We start from the raw sequence: 16,254 nt of genomic DNA, 5'->3' as shown, positions 1-16,254 counted from the left end.
AGAGAATTCCAGCCTCCTTCTCCCTGATGGTATGTTACATTCTATCAAGCTACATTCATCCGAAGAAGAAACTTGGGCTGCAACCCATTTCATGGAGTCACTCCAGTTGTATTGGACATGCTTTTAGAATCACCAAGAACAGGTGACCTACTGAGGTCATCCCACTTCTTTCGACATCTAACTCTAATTGCTCTTTGTGAGTCAAACAAGTCGGACTTTTCTCCCCCTATTAACAAAATATCCCTTTTGGTCAAATTATTTCAATGCTGCCTCTATGACAGCCATAACTTAGTGGTAATAACTTAAGAATGACATTCAGTGCCAAAGTGACAGAGTATATTTTACATACTTGCTTGAAAAATAGTGGTTAAATATGGATAATTCCAGCACGTCTCTAACATTCTTATTTATGGTGTAGGTTTATAGACAAGACATGAAAAATGAGGACTGGATTTTTAAAAAAAATAAAAATATATCAGGAATTCTAACTTAATAAATAGTGCATGCTAAGGAATGACCAGGATGTTGATGAGTGTATATTAATCAGCCTTCCTTAGGAATTAGTGGCAAGACTAAGGAAAGTGACATAAAATGGAAGGGGAATCCTGAATCAGGATCAATCTGAGTCATCAAGTAGAGTGTAAGTTATGTTCAAAAGAAAAGGGAAGCCAAACACCATGGCGCACACATGTAATCCCAGCAGCTTGAGAAGCTGAGGTGGGAGGATCCCAAGTTCAAAACCAGCCTCAGCAAAAGTGAGGCTCTAAGTGACTCAGTGAGACCCTGTCTCTAAATAAAATACAAAATAGGGCTGGGGATATGGTTCAGTGGCCAAGAGCCCCTGAGTTCAACCCCTGGTACCAAAAAAAAAGGGGAAAATAAGCAAATATCCATTTCCCTTGAAACTACCAAAACTCTTTCAAGATAGTTAAGCATCATGCATGAATTGGCTTCCACTCAAAAGGAGCAGGAGAAGAACATCATTCCTATCTGTTCCCACTGGGATCCAGTCTTTCAGTTGTTATTTAATTTTGATGGGGAAGTAGTTGAATCAACTTTCCCAGACATGACTCCGGTTGAATTGGTTGAAATACACACCTGGAATTTCTGAATTTTAGCACAGTATTGATTTCCTCTGCACTGTGAGCTCCATGCAATTAGCAGTCCTATGTATCTCATGCACCACCGATTCACTTGCCCATAGACAAATGACTGACAGGCTGTAACATTTAATGTGTGTCCGTTCACAAGGGTTTGATCCCACTAGGCAAGTCATGCTTCAGGGTTTTGTTTTGTTTTTCCTACTCATATACATGTTGTGGCTTCCTGCTGGTTGTTTCCTGCCTCTGCTGTTGCTTCTGGACTCCATAGCTTTCCATCCATCAGGGCTTTTCTGAGTCTTCTCCAGAAGATGTGGTGCCCCAGGACGCTGTCCTCCCATTCCAGGTAAGTGTTCCTGCTGAGTAGGCGGTACAACTCCACCTGCTGCCGGAGCAGGGACTTCTCCACCTTCTGCAGGATGATGAAAATGATGCCAGCATGGCTGCTCAGGAACTGCCAGGTCTGAGCAATCTCATATTCAAAGATACACCAGCGGCTCTGGATGAAGTGCTGAGAGACCACCACTATGACCTTCCGGCTTTTATGGAAACCTTCCTGGATGATGTTGGCTGCAATAGCCACACCAGGAATAAAGTCTCTGTAGTGGAGGCAGAGCTGAAAGGGGGGTACCACTTCTTCTAAATTCTTTACCAATTAATTCCTCACCCAGTCCTCATCCTGGCTTGAGTAGATCACAAAAGCATCATAGGTGCTTTCGCCTCTGCCATACTTTTTGCAACCAGCAAAAAGCATCAAGTGAAAATAGAACTTGTAGACCAGAAACACTATCACAGATACCACCAGCACACTCAATACAGACACGCTGATAATGGTCTTCTTTATTTGACAGGTGTCATTCTTAAAACTCAGCGTAGGCATGCCCTGTAGATCTGAAGGAGTTGCACACACCAGTTTTTCAACCTCCACCAAGGATCTCCTCTGGTCCTTTATCCACTGCAGGAAATGCTGGTGTTCACAAGTACAAGCAAGTACATTCTGAGTAAGATTTATGGTTAGATTACTTGGAAAATGCTGTAGTTCTTGCCCTCTGGAAGATTTTATGCTATTAAAACTGCAGTCCAGAACCTCGAGGGAGTAGAGAGGTTTATAAGCAAGTTCATCCAACAAAAACAGGTTGTTGTGACTCATATTTAGGAACTTAAGTTCAGGGAGAGTGTCAAAGGCTTTCTCAGACACCCGTTCCAGTTGACATTTGGAAAGATCCAGGTAAGTCAAGTTTCTCATGTTTGTGAAGATATCTGGGAGGAGGTTGTCCTCAAAAGAATTGCCGGCCATTTTTAAGATCTGGAGACTGACCAAGCCATTGAAGATGCCATGGAAGGCCACCTGGATTTTAGTGTAAGAAATATCAAGGTAGTGGAGTTTGCTGAGCGACAAGAATACCGAAAACTCATTGATCTTTTTCAAAGCGGAATACTGAAAATGCAGATATTCTAGTTGTTCTAAACCCATGAAGTTTACAGTCATTGTAATAACCCCATTGAAGCTCAGATCTAAGTACTTCAGACTGGTTGTTCCAAAGTGATAGTGAGAACAGCAACTCTTAAAGCTCATGTCGTTTCTACTGAGATCTAGATGCTCAAGTCTTGGCGCTTCAAGTTCTCCAAAATTGTCTAAATCTTTGTTGGCAATGCAAGTAAATCTTTTGAGAGATGGGAGCACTATCTTAGGAAATTGTTTAAATTGACACTTTACCAGTTCTAAAGATTGCCAGTTGAAGCCTGTAGAAATTTCTTCTACCCTATTCAAATTCAGGCTTACCAGAGACATTGCAGAAACATTTGCCAAACAACTCAGTAAGTCAGTAACATCTCTTGCCAAATTATCTATATATGCTAACCGGAATTCCTCAATGGTCAAATTGCATAGTTCTTCCAGGACAGATTTATCAACCATTTCCACATTTCTTTCATTTTTAAATTCTCCCAGAACCAAGCGATGAACTTCTAAACCAGCCAGACCTTGAATACATGTTTTCATTACATTTTTACTATGAAAATTGCTTCTCAAAATCAGTTCATGGAGCCTAATTTCTTTAAAGGCACCGGGTTGGATGAAATCTATTGGGTTCAGAGACAGGTCTAAAGAGAGATTGAGTAAGGGCATTTTGTGTAGAGCCTCCAAGTCCATATTGAAAATATTTTGAATCTTGTTACTGGAGAGGTCCAAGTGCTTCAGGTTTGGCAGGTTAGAAAAATATTCAGGTAACTTGAAGGAATGAATAAGATTGTGAGCCACATTAAGCTTCTCCAAGTTTGTGAGATGTTCAATAGGGAAATTTCCTAGAGAGGCCAATTTTGTCTCCACAGCCACCAGTGTCCTTAAACTTGATAGTCCATGAATGGCTCCTGCGCCTAAACTCTGGATAGGATTTCCTGTCAATATCAAGGTAGAAAGGTTGTATAAGCCCTCATATGCATCATCTTCAATAGTCTGAATTTCACACCTACACAGGGAAAAGAGACAGTTTATGTAATATTTCTGCTGAATACAAATTAAAAATAGAATAACAATCTCAGTCACCCAGTGCTTCCTCCAGATGTGATGGACATCGTATGATTTGGCAGAGGCACAGGCATGAAGCAGGGCCCATCACGATGGTACAAGCACCCAAGAAGGTCCACAGATTCAGTATTTTCATATTGACTACAATTGTGAGCCCTTATTATTACTCTAAGCACACATGCTGAGAAGAGACAGCAAATCCTTCAGAAGAAAATCAATGAAAGATCAATAATTGAGGCACATGAAGATGGTGCACTTGATAGAGTATGTCATAATCACCTTAGATCAGGTTTGGCCATTTCTTGCTGCACATGATTGTAATTATACATTTGATTGGTAGAGAGGATAGGAGTAGTTTTTAGTTGTTAGTCATGATAAATGAATGGTGAATGTCAATTTCAAAATTATAAATAATCACACCCAAGTGTCATGGTATCTTTAATGTTTATGAAAAGTTCTGCACATATGACAGCAAGATATTTGAAAGTTTCCATCATCCCAGGTGAATATTAATAGCAGGAGTTTGGGGTGGTTTTGTGGAAGGAAAGGAGAACCCACATCAAGGAACTGACCTAGACTAGAGGAATCAAAGCAGGCTTTTCTAAGAATATGTAAACTGAAATTTGACTGCTGAATAAGAGTTAATAGGAAAAAATATGGTGATGTGCACAGCAGATTCAAAAATCCCAAGGTTTGATACATAGAAGGTCTATGAAAAATAGTCTGTAGCTGCAATGCAGAGAAGGTAAGGTAAAATGGAGTTGTGAAAAAAGGGGGGGTTTCCAGATAAGGCAGGAGCTTATGAGTCAGGTAAAACATTTTGAATTTCATCCTGAAAGAGATGGAAGCCATGCTACCTAGAATCTTCATCCAGATATCCCAGAGCCAGAGCTTCCGTGCAGCCCCAAACCAGAAAGCATGTGAGCCACCCCTGCTAGCCATGTAGGTGTCTGCCAGTCACAGCTAATAGGCAAGTCCTCTCCTGAGTTACATTTACAGTGTCCCCACCTGCCCTATGCCCTCAGGTGGTTCATAAGTCATAAAAACATTTTAGACCCAACTTTTGTTATTTACTGGTAAATGCATAGAGAGTGGTCAAAAGAACCAGGAAGAGAAGTCAAGACAGTGGAATTTTGGTGCCCCTGTCGCCCTCCTTGACTGCAGGAGCTTGAGAACTCATCGCACTTCTAATTGAGGCATCTAAACTTGATTATTTCCCATGTTTCTTCTTGCAGTTGTATGATTTCGTGATTCATAGTCTTATGTATATGGTGATGTATATATCAGGCAAGAGTGAAAGGTCCCTATCTCACTCCACATGGCTCACTGCTTTGCACGGGTAATGTTTAGAGGGAAAGAACACTTGGATGGAAGAGATGTGAACCTGAATTTCTGTTATGTTGAAACAAGCCATGTGAATGCAAGTAAGTCACATAAACCCTTCAAACCTCAGTTCCCTCATCTATAAAAGAAGGAAATACATGTATATTTTGTTAGAAGATAATTTGATTTACTAGATGTAAGCATTGTATAAACAAGCAATGACACCTGTTTCCTATTGTCTGTCCTTCTGTCCATTCAGAATTTCCAAAAGACTGACCAGAGAGGAAGCTGGCCCCTTTCTAAGCACATGTCTAAGTCTTCTGAGGAAAGTTCCTTGGGTGTGTGTTGGATCAAAGATGAATCACATGGGACATTTTTTGATGAAAAACTACTTCTTGTTTTCATAAAAAGGAGGAGCTTGGTAGGTCTACTTCCAAACAAAATTCTCATTTGGAAAACCAAAAGGTAGTATCTAATGACATGATGTGATGATGATATCTTATACTTTAAAAATACACTATAAGGCTTTAAAACAGCATGCTGATACTCATTACTACAGGTAGCCCTGAAGGGTAAGCTTCAGCATTTCCATTTAATGAATATGAAAGCTGAAAGTCAGAATGATGAAGTGACATGCCTCAGGTCACATGGTTGTTTATGTGGAGGAGGACATGACCGAGGTCTTCCTACACCCATGAGGGCTCTACTCTCTATGCCACTGTCTTTAAAATACTCCATTCCTCCTCTGTCTGGCTCTCCCAATGCCTAAGTGAGAGGATAAAACCACAACGAGTTTCTCTCTTTTCTATGGAAGTATCTTCCTGGAAGGGGATTTCTCATTTCATCACCTCAGTCTTTCTCAGGAACTTAGATAATAATTTAAACATAAAATTTTTGTTTTTATACAGATCATAGAGAATATAGTACTTTATCAATTTCAAATTGTGAATGAGTTCCCTGATGATGAGAACGCTTCCAAAAACCAATTACCTGGTATAAAAAAAAAAGAATAACAACTTCACTTTTCCCCCCAAAATGGTATACTTTTGTGCTTCAGAGAAGGAAATCTTGGTCACCATTTCTCCATCTACAGAAAATGTTTTTGTTTGTCCTTCACATCTTTCTCCTGAGTTACTTGTTTCTTGCTAATCCCCCACCCTGCACCCTACTTTCAATATCTCTGAAATTATCTGAATCCCATTCGGTTCATAAAATGTCTCTTGACTGCCCACCACAGAGAAGCCCCTGTTCTGAGCAACTCCATTTGCTACCCATATTTGCATTTAATTTATTACCTGTTGTCATAGTTCATTATCCTTATCTCAGTTTCAAAATCAAAAAGAGTCAGAATTAGAATTTATTCAATGTCTATTAAACACTCAGCAACTTGACTAGAACATCAACAGATTCGCTCTTTTAAGAGGGATGTGCTCTATTTACTAATGGGCTGTATGTTATATATCCACCAACAGTTGTTTCCTAGCAGGAGGTAGGACATAGGAGGGTAGGTCAAAATAAAAGTGCCGATGAAAGAGTTTGAGTTATTTTCTCTCCTGACTTAGAAAAAAAAATATGAAGGTAGAACTAACTGTCCTTCTCCTACATTCATATATAAATACATGACCAGTGAAACTCCACATCATGCAAGAATAGGATCATAATTAGAATGAGTTATACTCCATGTATGCATAATGTGTCAAAATACACTCTACTCCCCTGTGTATATCTTAAAAGAATATATAAAACAACAACAAGGTGGAAAAAATGGTTTCATAAAAGTGCCCATTTCACAGATGAGGAAACAGAGACCTGGAAAATGGAGGTGGCTTGTCCAAGCTTCCACAGTGAAACACCTGTTGAAAGAATGAATAAGTGAATAAAGGCAAGACTTCACCAACCAGGCTTCCTGGTTCAAGACTGAAGTGATCACCTCAACTTCAACAGTATGGGATATCTTATTCATTACCTGGATAAATCCAGCACCTCCAGTTCTGGGAAACTGGAGAAGCTGTGACTTTCTATGCTCTTCAAGGGGTTGAAACTCAGGTCCAGATTCTTGACTGAGGAAGGGATGCTGTTGGGGATTTTGGAGAGATTCAGCTCCATGCATTGGTATGTAACATTAGGCTCCACCTGCAAGATCACACATTAGATGCAGTGTCTTACTAAATGCACTCCAAACTGCCCTATCCTACAAGCAGAAGATTCAGACAGATTTCTTCTATTCATCTATCCATTCATTCACTCACACTCATTCATTTATCCACTCGTTTCATACTTATGTCTTCCTCTAGGTCATGAAGAGTTCCTCCTATGTACTCAGTGTTCTAGCCTCTTTTTCAACAGTGACAGCTTTAAGTGAGAAGCAGTGTAATCAGTGGACAAGGGCTCTGAGGTCCAAAAGCTCTAGGTTTCATACCACTCTACCATGTGATTTGAGGTGAGGTTTTTTAAAACAATGGTAAATCTCACTTATCATATTTAAAATTCAGGTATTAAAATACCTTGTATCATTCTAACTATGACCTCCATTGTGTACAGCTGTAAGGATACTGCCAATCAAGATATCTAGATGAAGCCAGGCTTGATAGTGCATGCCTATAATCCCAGTGGCTCAGGAAGCTGAGGCAGGAGGATCCAAGTTCAAAGCCAACCTCAGCAAAAGCCAGGCACTAAGCAATTCAGTGAGACCCTGTCTCTAAATAAAATGCAAAATAGGGCTGATAATGTGGTTCAGTGAGTTTAATCCCCTGTACCACAAAAAAAAAAGATGTGCAGAGGTCCTCTATCACCAGGTTTTTGACAATGGTATTCTCTCCGTTGGTTCTTTGATAGTTAGCAAAATGATGCAGAAATGAGGGGGGGGATGAGTCTGTCAAATAAGGTCAGGTGCTTTTTCCAATTTTGATTCTTGAGCTGGTTTCTATTCTACTTTTCCACATTCTTGTAAGTCTTATTCTCTAACCACCCATCTAATTTCAGAATTCTCTGATTTTCTCCAGCAAAATTCTCTGCTTAAGCCAGCCAGCTTTGGTGTTCTGTTTTTAAAACCAGTAGAATCTGTTCAAAGGATTAAATAAGATAAAGTATTTAGAGAGCTTTTCTAAAAGCCTACTACAATGTAATTGATCAATATACATTAGCATTAATTATTATTAGTTATCATTAATCCTTTACTGTAAGTCACCATTCTCCTTATATGTTATATAATTGAACTCGATCATCTAAGCAAACTTTTAAAGATGAAAAAAACAGAAATTGAAACAGATGAAATCATGTGTGTACAGTGACAGAATTTATACAAGCAGAGCCTCACTTCATTCATGTCTGCTTAAATTTTTTATGCACTTTGATATATATATGTATACATATACACATATGTATATATATATATGAATATAATTTCTCATTTTTCTGAGTGTATATTTATAGAGTCATATTGGTCATGCAGTCACATATATATATAAAGTAAAAATGTCTGTTTCATTCTATTATCATTCCTATCCCCACATCCTCTTCCCTCCCCTCCCTTCATTTTCCTGTACCTAATCTAAGGTAACTCTGTTCTTCTCTAGTGTGACCCCTGATTGTGAATTAGCAACTGCAAATTAGAGAAAACATTTAGCCTTTGTTTTTTTGTGATTGGCTTGTTTTATTAGCATAATATTCTGTAACTCCATGCATTTACCGGCAAATGCCATAATTTTGTTCTTCTTTAAAGCTGAGTAATATTTCATTGGTAATATATATATATATATATATATATATATATATATATATATATATATATATATATATATATCTATCTCACATTTTCTTTATCCATTCATCTATTGAAGGACACCTAGTTTGGTTCCAGAGTTTAGATATTGTGAAATGAGCTGCTATAAACATTGATGTGGCTGCATCACTGTACGATGCTGATTTTAAGTTTTTTTAGGTATAAACTGAGGAATGGGATAGCTGGATCAAATGGTGGTTCCAATCCGAGTTGTCTGAGGACTCTCCACACTGCTATCCATAGTGGTTGTACCAATTTGCAGTCACACCAGCAATGTATGAGTGGACCTTTTTTTTTACCATATCCTTGCCCATATCTACAGTTTCCTGTATCCTTAATGATTGCCATTCTGACTGGAGTAAGATGAAATCTTAGTCTAGTTTTGATTTGCATTTCTCTAATGATGATGAACACTTTTTCATATGTCTGCCTAAATTTTACCCAGCACAAGAGCCTTGAAGATACCCTCTACCAGAGGACTAGGCTAGGAATTCTCCCCTCACCCTTTTTTATTTTGCTTCCAGTTTGCAACATCAGTGAATATCATCTTTCCTGTGCAACTGTTCACTAAATGTTGTTCATTTTCTGTGCTAGACTGTAAGCTTTGATGGTTTTGCTTGCTCCTTGGTCTCCAGATCTCAGAATGGCGTCTGGCAAATGATTGAAGCTCATACGGATTTGTTGAAAAAGAATATGGAAAATATTGAATGAAGGTTGGCTTAACCACCAAAGGACAGGCATTTTCTGCTGAGAACTGCGGGCAATGCAGAGACAAACATGGCATAGTTCTAGACTTTAATGAACTCACAGTGTAGAGGAACTGTTGAGACAGGAGTAAAATTAACACTGTCTCCAGAGCCATGAAAAAGGCTCTGAAATATGTGCTCTGGTTCAGAGAAAGTGAGATCAATTCTGGACCCAGAGAAGTCTTTCTAGAATGGATCTTGAAAAATTAGGAAGGTTTGGATATGTGAAAGGACAAGAAGGACATTTCATAAGGAGAGAACAGGTTGAGCAAGGAAGGGTGGAGATTAGCTGACAAGGGGCAGGCATGGTGAGGCCTAGACCATAAAGAAGCCATGGCTGGATCAGGAGGACTTGAAACTTTGTTCTGTAGCAATTCTTTCAACCGTTTAACACATATAAACTGAGGAGCTACTGTGTGCTAGGCACTGGCAGTAAATAAAATAAATAAATAAAATCAGTAGTGATTCTACCTTCTAACCAATTCCATTCCAAAGAGAAAGACAAAGAGCAAATTAACAGAAAATATATACTGATGCGCTCTAGAAAAAGAAAATTAGGGCAGTGTAAAATGGAGTAAAGACAAAGAGGAAATGTGGACATCTCCATGGGGCCATCAGGAAAGATCACGCTGAGGAGGAAGTACTTAAGCTGAAGCCTGAATGAATGAATGAATCAAGAAGTGACAGAGATACAGTTCCAATATGGCAGCCCTGGGGAATGGGAAATGTGGACAGTATAAATTGCAATGTGTGGTAAATGTGAGATGTGTATTAAATTTCAAAGTTATTGTACTAAAGAAGGAATCTAAGATAGTCTTTTAATAGTTAAGTCTATGGTACATTTTGAAGAGATATTTTGAATATGTTAGGTTAAATTAAAATATCATCAAACTGAAATTTACTCTTTTTTTTTTTTGCTTTTTTCATTGGCTTCTAGAAAATTTTAAAACCCATATATGACTTGCATGATTTTGCCATTGGACAGCACGGATCTCAGGGAAAATGATTCCAGGAGACAAAAGAATACAAAGGTTTGGAGGTAAGAAACTGCCCTAATAGCAATGGATTGTTATTGAAGAGTTTTGAGGAGAGTAATTTGTCATATCCAATCCTCCAGAACAACAGTAATAATAAACCACAAACAAAAGTGTGCAGAATGGATGAAAGAAAGGAGCATAAGAAATCAGGAGACTATTCACCACCCAAGAGTAGAGGCCAAGGGAGAGGAGGACTGGCATTAAGTTTTCACTGGGACATGAGAAGGGAGAGTCAAGCTTTAGGGGCTGCCAGAATATGGTACATGGGGTGGTTGGGCTTTTATCCCAGGGGGACCCTGATTGTAGGCTCCATCCTCATTAACCTAACATCAGGAGGTGCACCAGAGGACCATACTGGGTGAACAGTGGGCAGGAAATTGAGACAAGGGAGGACATGAGATAGCAAGTTAGTCTTTGTTGCATATTAAAGTAAACCACTTTTCCCACTTTCTCAAACTTAGGGCTCCACCTGGATACACTGCTCCTCTTCTGACCCAGCCTCACCCTAAATCATTCTCTTGGTTTTCAGTTTAGCTGAGAGCTTCTAAATCCTCAATGTAGTCCGTACAGGGGGAAAAGGGGGATGAATAGAGATTACTCACCAATTGGTAGGGATTTCATGAAGAAAGAAATCATTGCAATAGCTGACAGTTTACATCATTCCCTCTTTTTCTCTCTTTATTTCTTCATATGCCTCCCCACCCTCACACACACTCTCTTTCATTTTTTCCATTCTCTGGAATGAACTGTATGCAAAAATCTGAAACCCACTTAAAAGAATTCTTTCTCTTAAGAAGAAAAGAAAAAAAAAAAACACAAACAAAAATACTTTCCTCCTGAGATTGAAAAGGACAGAACAACTGCTTGAAGCTGAGTGTGCAAACCAGCAGCAGAAAGGCAGGAGACCAAAGCAGCCCCCAAACTCTTAATGAAGTATTACTACAAGTTGAGTCTCAAGAGAGTTTAGTAACTTCTTCAAGGTCACACAGCCAGGAGGTCACAAAACGTTGAGTTTCAGGCAGTCTTACTAACCTAAAGTTCCTATAGCACTCAAAAGTCCTAAATGGGACAAGACACCATTGGTAGCCTGTTCGTGCCCTGCTAACCAGGAGTCACTTGGTCCCTGTAGCTTTTCAAGTCTTTAGTTAATTTAACTGTGTTTTGCTAAATAAACCAACCAGAACACACAGCAGGACGTTCCAGGCAGGAAACCAGTTTTTAGTAGCAAAGGAAAGATACCAGAAGATGAGCTGACCCCAACCACGTACCTCCACGCAGGGCTCCCAGCTCTCAGGTCTCAGGCAGGAGAGAAAGGCCATGGCTGGGATCAGAGTCCCAGCCAGGCTCCAGGGAGGTATCATCCTGGCATTTTCTGAGACCAGCAGTGGCCCTGTGAAAACATGATGAGCTATCACTGCAGGACACACAGGGCAGAGTCTCCGTGGCACTGGCGTCTTCTCTTCCTGGTCGGTGCCCCGAGGCTACTGCTGTGTTTAAAGCGGTAAGGGGTGAGAGGAAGTGAGAGTGGCAACCTTAGCATTCTGGGCTTCAGTTTTTCTAGTACTTAGCTCCCCTGCCCCAAGGAAGGGAAGTTAGAAGCAAATGAAGAAGCCTTGCAGACCTGAGGCTACAGGAACAGCAAGAGGAAGCTGGCTCTTATCCCAGAAAGTCATCTGACCTCCAGACTTGGTGAACTTAGGAAAATAAACAGACATTGTTCAAATACTTGGCATAACTACCTAGTATTGCAGGGGTTTTCCAGTTTTGTTTTAGTCGTGGAAACTTCCTGCTCATACTAGCAATCTACCACGTAGTTAAGTCGGTTGAACTACAGAAATTAATTTTCTTATACTTCTGGAGGCTAAAAAGCCAAGATCAAGACATCAGCAGGTACGTCTGTGATCTCCTCTTCCTTAAAAGACACCACTGGTACTGTTGCTTAATAATAATAACAAATGCTCATATTGATGAAAGTTACAAAATAAAGTGGTGTGATGATAGTTAAATGACACTAACAAACAAGCCTTCATTTTTCTGGTCTTTAGAATGAAGATAATCACATTTGTCTCGTCTGATTGAATTACGTTACCTTATCAACAATGCCTAGTCTAGTGGGTGGCTTATCATTCCGTTCAATAAGTGACAGCTATGATAATTGAACATATGGGTAAAGGAGGATCATCATCTTACCCAGAGATAGGTCATGGGATTGAATGAGCTGACATGGGTACAGGTTTTTGGACAGTCTGGAAAGAGGCAAGTATAATATAAGTCTCTGTTGAATAAAACATTTTAAATTGGGGTCTTACCCTAATAGCATCTTGGATAGTTTCATCAAGAGATCCTGAAAGCACCTCAGATCCAGAATGTATCAAATCAGGCTGCACCAGAGTAACAGTAGAGCATCTTGTAGATACTTTAGCACCTGTAAAACTAAGCCCCAAATGGTCCCGCTGTAGAAACTTTACTGGAAGGATGAGTTGAGCCTATTTATGCACAGATGGAAGCCACTTTGATTTGACACCTCCAAGTTCCTCGTTCCTCACACTAGACATGTATAAACACTAATTTCCCATATTTTGTAGCAATGTTCCTCCACATATGATTGGGCTACAACCTGAAAAACCCATCATAAATTGAAACTATGCTAAGTCCAAAATGCTATTTTTATAAACCCAATCCACAAACACCACAGCTCAGCTGCACAGGGCACTGCAGAGCCTGAGTTCTTGGCCCTCCTGACTGAATAGTTGTATCAGAGCTGAAGCTTCCTGCCACCATTCAGTGTAACAAGAGTTCATATTGCTAACCTGTGACAGGATCAAAATTCAACACCCCAAGTTTCTACAGAGTGTGTGTTGCTTAGCACAACTGCAAAGTAAAAAAAATTCCAAAATTGAGGGACAAAATGTATCCTTGATGTGCTGGTATTGGGTCACCACTGATTGGAAAGAGACTGCCCCTCCCAGAGCTAGTTAGCTGGGAGAAATAATAAATGACTCACCCTGGAGCACAATTTTCATGTGCAAATTTTCCAATCCAGGGCCTACTCTGAGCCACTCCTCTATCTGGCTGTTAAACACAAAAACAAAATTTGTGCCCTAATCAACACAAGGCCAAAGAGAGACCCTGGCCCTAAGGGACTGCTAAAGTAATTCAAACTAGCCAAACTTTAGCTTACTTAACTGCCTTGCAGTGCTTTCCCCCCCCCAGAAACCACAGGAATGGCTTGTGCTCATAATTTCCCTGGGATCTTTCTGCCACCTGACTGACCCTGGTGCCTCCCCATGTGGCCCTGCATTTTGTAGCAGGCTCCCCACCAACCCCCACAGACACCCCAGCCTTGAGAACTCTGAGTAAAAATCCGCATTCTCTACGCAATCATCTTCTGATCTCCTTATCTCTTGGTCTTACCGATAATTAAAAAAATAATAATAGTAAAGTTCTGCCAAATCCTAGAATCAGCAAGTATAAACTAATTCTAAAATGTTACTCCTCCTTTTTTGGGAATCACCATTGAATATATCCTATGGCCTAGACAAGCGCAACACATTCATCACGAGTCTTCCAGTGTTCAGATTCATATCTTCCAAAGTCTCATCTTCCAGCTCATCCTTAAATCTTACAGTCAAAATCATCTTCCCAAGGAATGAACAGGAGTGCTTCATGCCTTCTTAATAAAGTATTGAGGCTGTCTGTAGTCTAGACCTCAGGCCTTTAATTTGGAGGTAGATGTAGAAATTAAATAAACCTAACATGGGTCAGTTGTGTCCTATTTTGATTTCTTACTGATTATGTAGTGTCAAATACTTCTTCTACAAACTATGTAAGGAGGAGGAATGAGCATGTGTATTATTGCAGGCAAGATATAAATACACCCCAGAACTAGAATACAAGGAGTGAATGATTAGAGTAATAGAAGTAGGTGAAAAAGAAGTGTTCATTCTCTCCATCTTTGGAAAGGAGAATCTTTGATGGTCAAAATGAAGACTGGGAGAAAGGATCTGAGAAGATCTTCTAGACTGCTCTGTGAGACGTTAGCACTTGTGTCTTTTGGAAGTCTTTCAGGAAAGCTTTCTTATGTTGTCTGGAGAATTCCTTATAGTGCTTGAAAAGATGGTTCTTTTTGATGAGAAGTTAATGCGATTAATATAGTGTAGTGTACTGAGGCATACTAACCTTAATCAAACGTATCTCAGTTCTGTGTGCCTCTTCCAGAGAGCAACCCATGTGTCCAATACAAATGACAGACTTTAAGCCTGCTGGCTATCACACCTTATTTTCTTACCTTAATAGACTTATCACTGCATTATTACAATGGAAGGCAGAGGTGATTAATTACCATGTGGGTAATTCCCAGTAGGATAATAATTACCCCCTGAGCACAGATGCATGGAAAAACCACTTAGTTTCCCACACCTTTCATATGCAACAATTCAGCTCAAAACCCATATTTATTCGGTCGATGGAGGAATCCATTTTTGTTAGGGACTTAGAAATATTTGATACTAATTAGCAGATACTACATATTCAGTAAGAAGTCAAAATAGAACACAACTGATCAATGCCATATTTAGTTAATTTCTACATTTATCTCCAAATTAAAGAGATTTAATGCAAGAAAATTTTATTTCTTGCTCACAAAATGCTCAATGAGGATATTTGTGATCAGGAGCAGACTTGAAATGATCCACTAATCCAGGTTCCTTTTATTTCATTATTCTGCCACATTCCATAGGCAGCTCCTAAGTTTGCTGCAGAATGTATGAAGAAAGGGGAAGACACCCAGATACTTGGATCCCTCTACTTTATCATCTCTGACATGTATCTCCTCTCATTTCTTTGGCCAGAGCTAGTCCAAAGACCACATGAACTGCAGTGGCTCTCTGGCTGCTAAGTTTTCGTTTCCTGAATCACTGTGGGCTCCACTTCACAGCCCCAATTCTGTGATGTGGATGGAACCAAAACACTTTGTTCATCACTGAGATATCTAAATCACAAACTTACTACTTATAAGGTCCATTCCATGCAAGTAAAAGAAAATAAGAAGAGTAACAATCATAACATAGTCTGATTCAGATATATCCTTGGCATATCTAGTGCCAAATCTGATTCCATCCAGCTTTCTAACACTTCTAAATTTCAATTTTTTTTTACATACTGACACCTCTTAAATCTGAATCTCATAATAGATAATGTATTAGAATTATATTTGGCAGAACTTTTTTTACCTTAGTGCTACATAAATTGATGGTATATATTATAATCAGTGCATACTATGTTCAATGAAGAATAGTTTGTGTAAGAGGGAAAAATAAGTTCTGTTCAAGTAAATAAAGGAAATAAATGGCTAAACAGATAAAAAAAAAGAAACTAGTTTCTTAAAGACACTTTAGAACATTTACAAGACTAATATAGATTTTGCATCTACTAAAGGAGTAGAGTACTCAATGTTGCCCAACTTTTTGGGCCCATGCAACTCTTTTATCCTTTGGCACTTGTTTCCAGTTCAGAATTGGTTCATGTGCCATGATTCAATGCTTCTGTGGTTTGTTAGTCCTTACATTAAGACTTTGACTCTTATTAACACATGCCCAGCCTCCCCGGAGAGCTCTGTCACTTGCTCCTCAGGATTCACATAGCAACCATCTGTCATGCCCAATGGGGACAAATTGTCATCCTTTCTCACTAGTCTTCAGTTCCTTGATGACAGCAGCCAACTCTGGTCTGTCTCTGCACA

At 39.4% G+C, this 16,254-nt stretch overlaps 1 pseudogene across 1 annotated transcript; it reads right to left on the bottom strand.

Annotated features, from left to right (window-relative positions):
- Positions 1-914: 914 nt before the first annotated feature.
- On the bottom strand, positions 915-12,118 carry LOC143387824 (toll-like receptor 4; annotated as a pseudogene). The gene is made up of 3 exons (XR_013155230.1): positions 11,783-12,118; positions 6,917-7,083; positions 915-3,568 (listed from the first exon to the last, which is right to left on the bottom strand). The product of XR_013155230.1 is annotated as a toll-like receptor 4 (transcript).
- Positions 12,119-16,254: the final 4,136 nt, after the last annotated feature.

This window comes from Callospermophilus lateralis, unplaced genomic scaffold, assembly GCF_048772815.1.
Source record: "Callospermophilus lateralis isolate mCalLat2 unplaced genomic scaffold, mCalLat2.hap1 Scaffold_86, whole genome shotgun sequence".
NCBI lineage: Eukaryota > Metazoa > Chordata > Mammalia > Rodentia > Sciuridae > Callospermophilus > Callospermophilus lateralis.
This window is presented reverse-complemented; position numbering and strand designations above follow the sequence as displayed.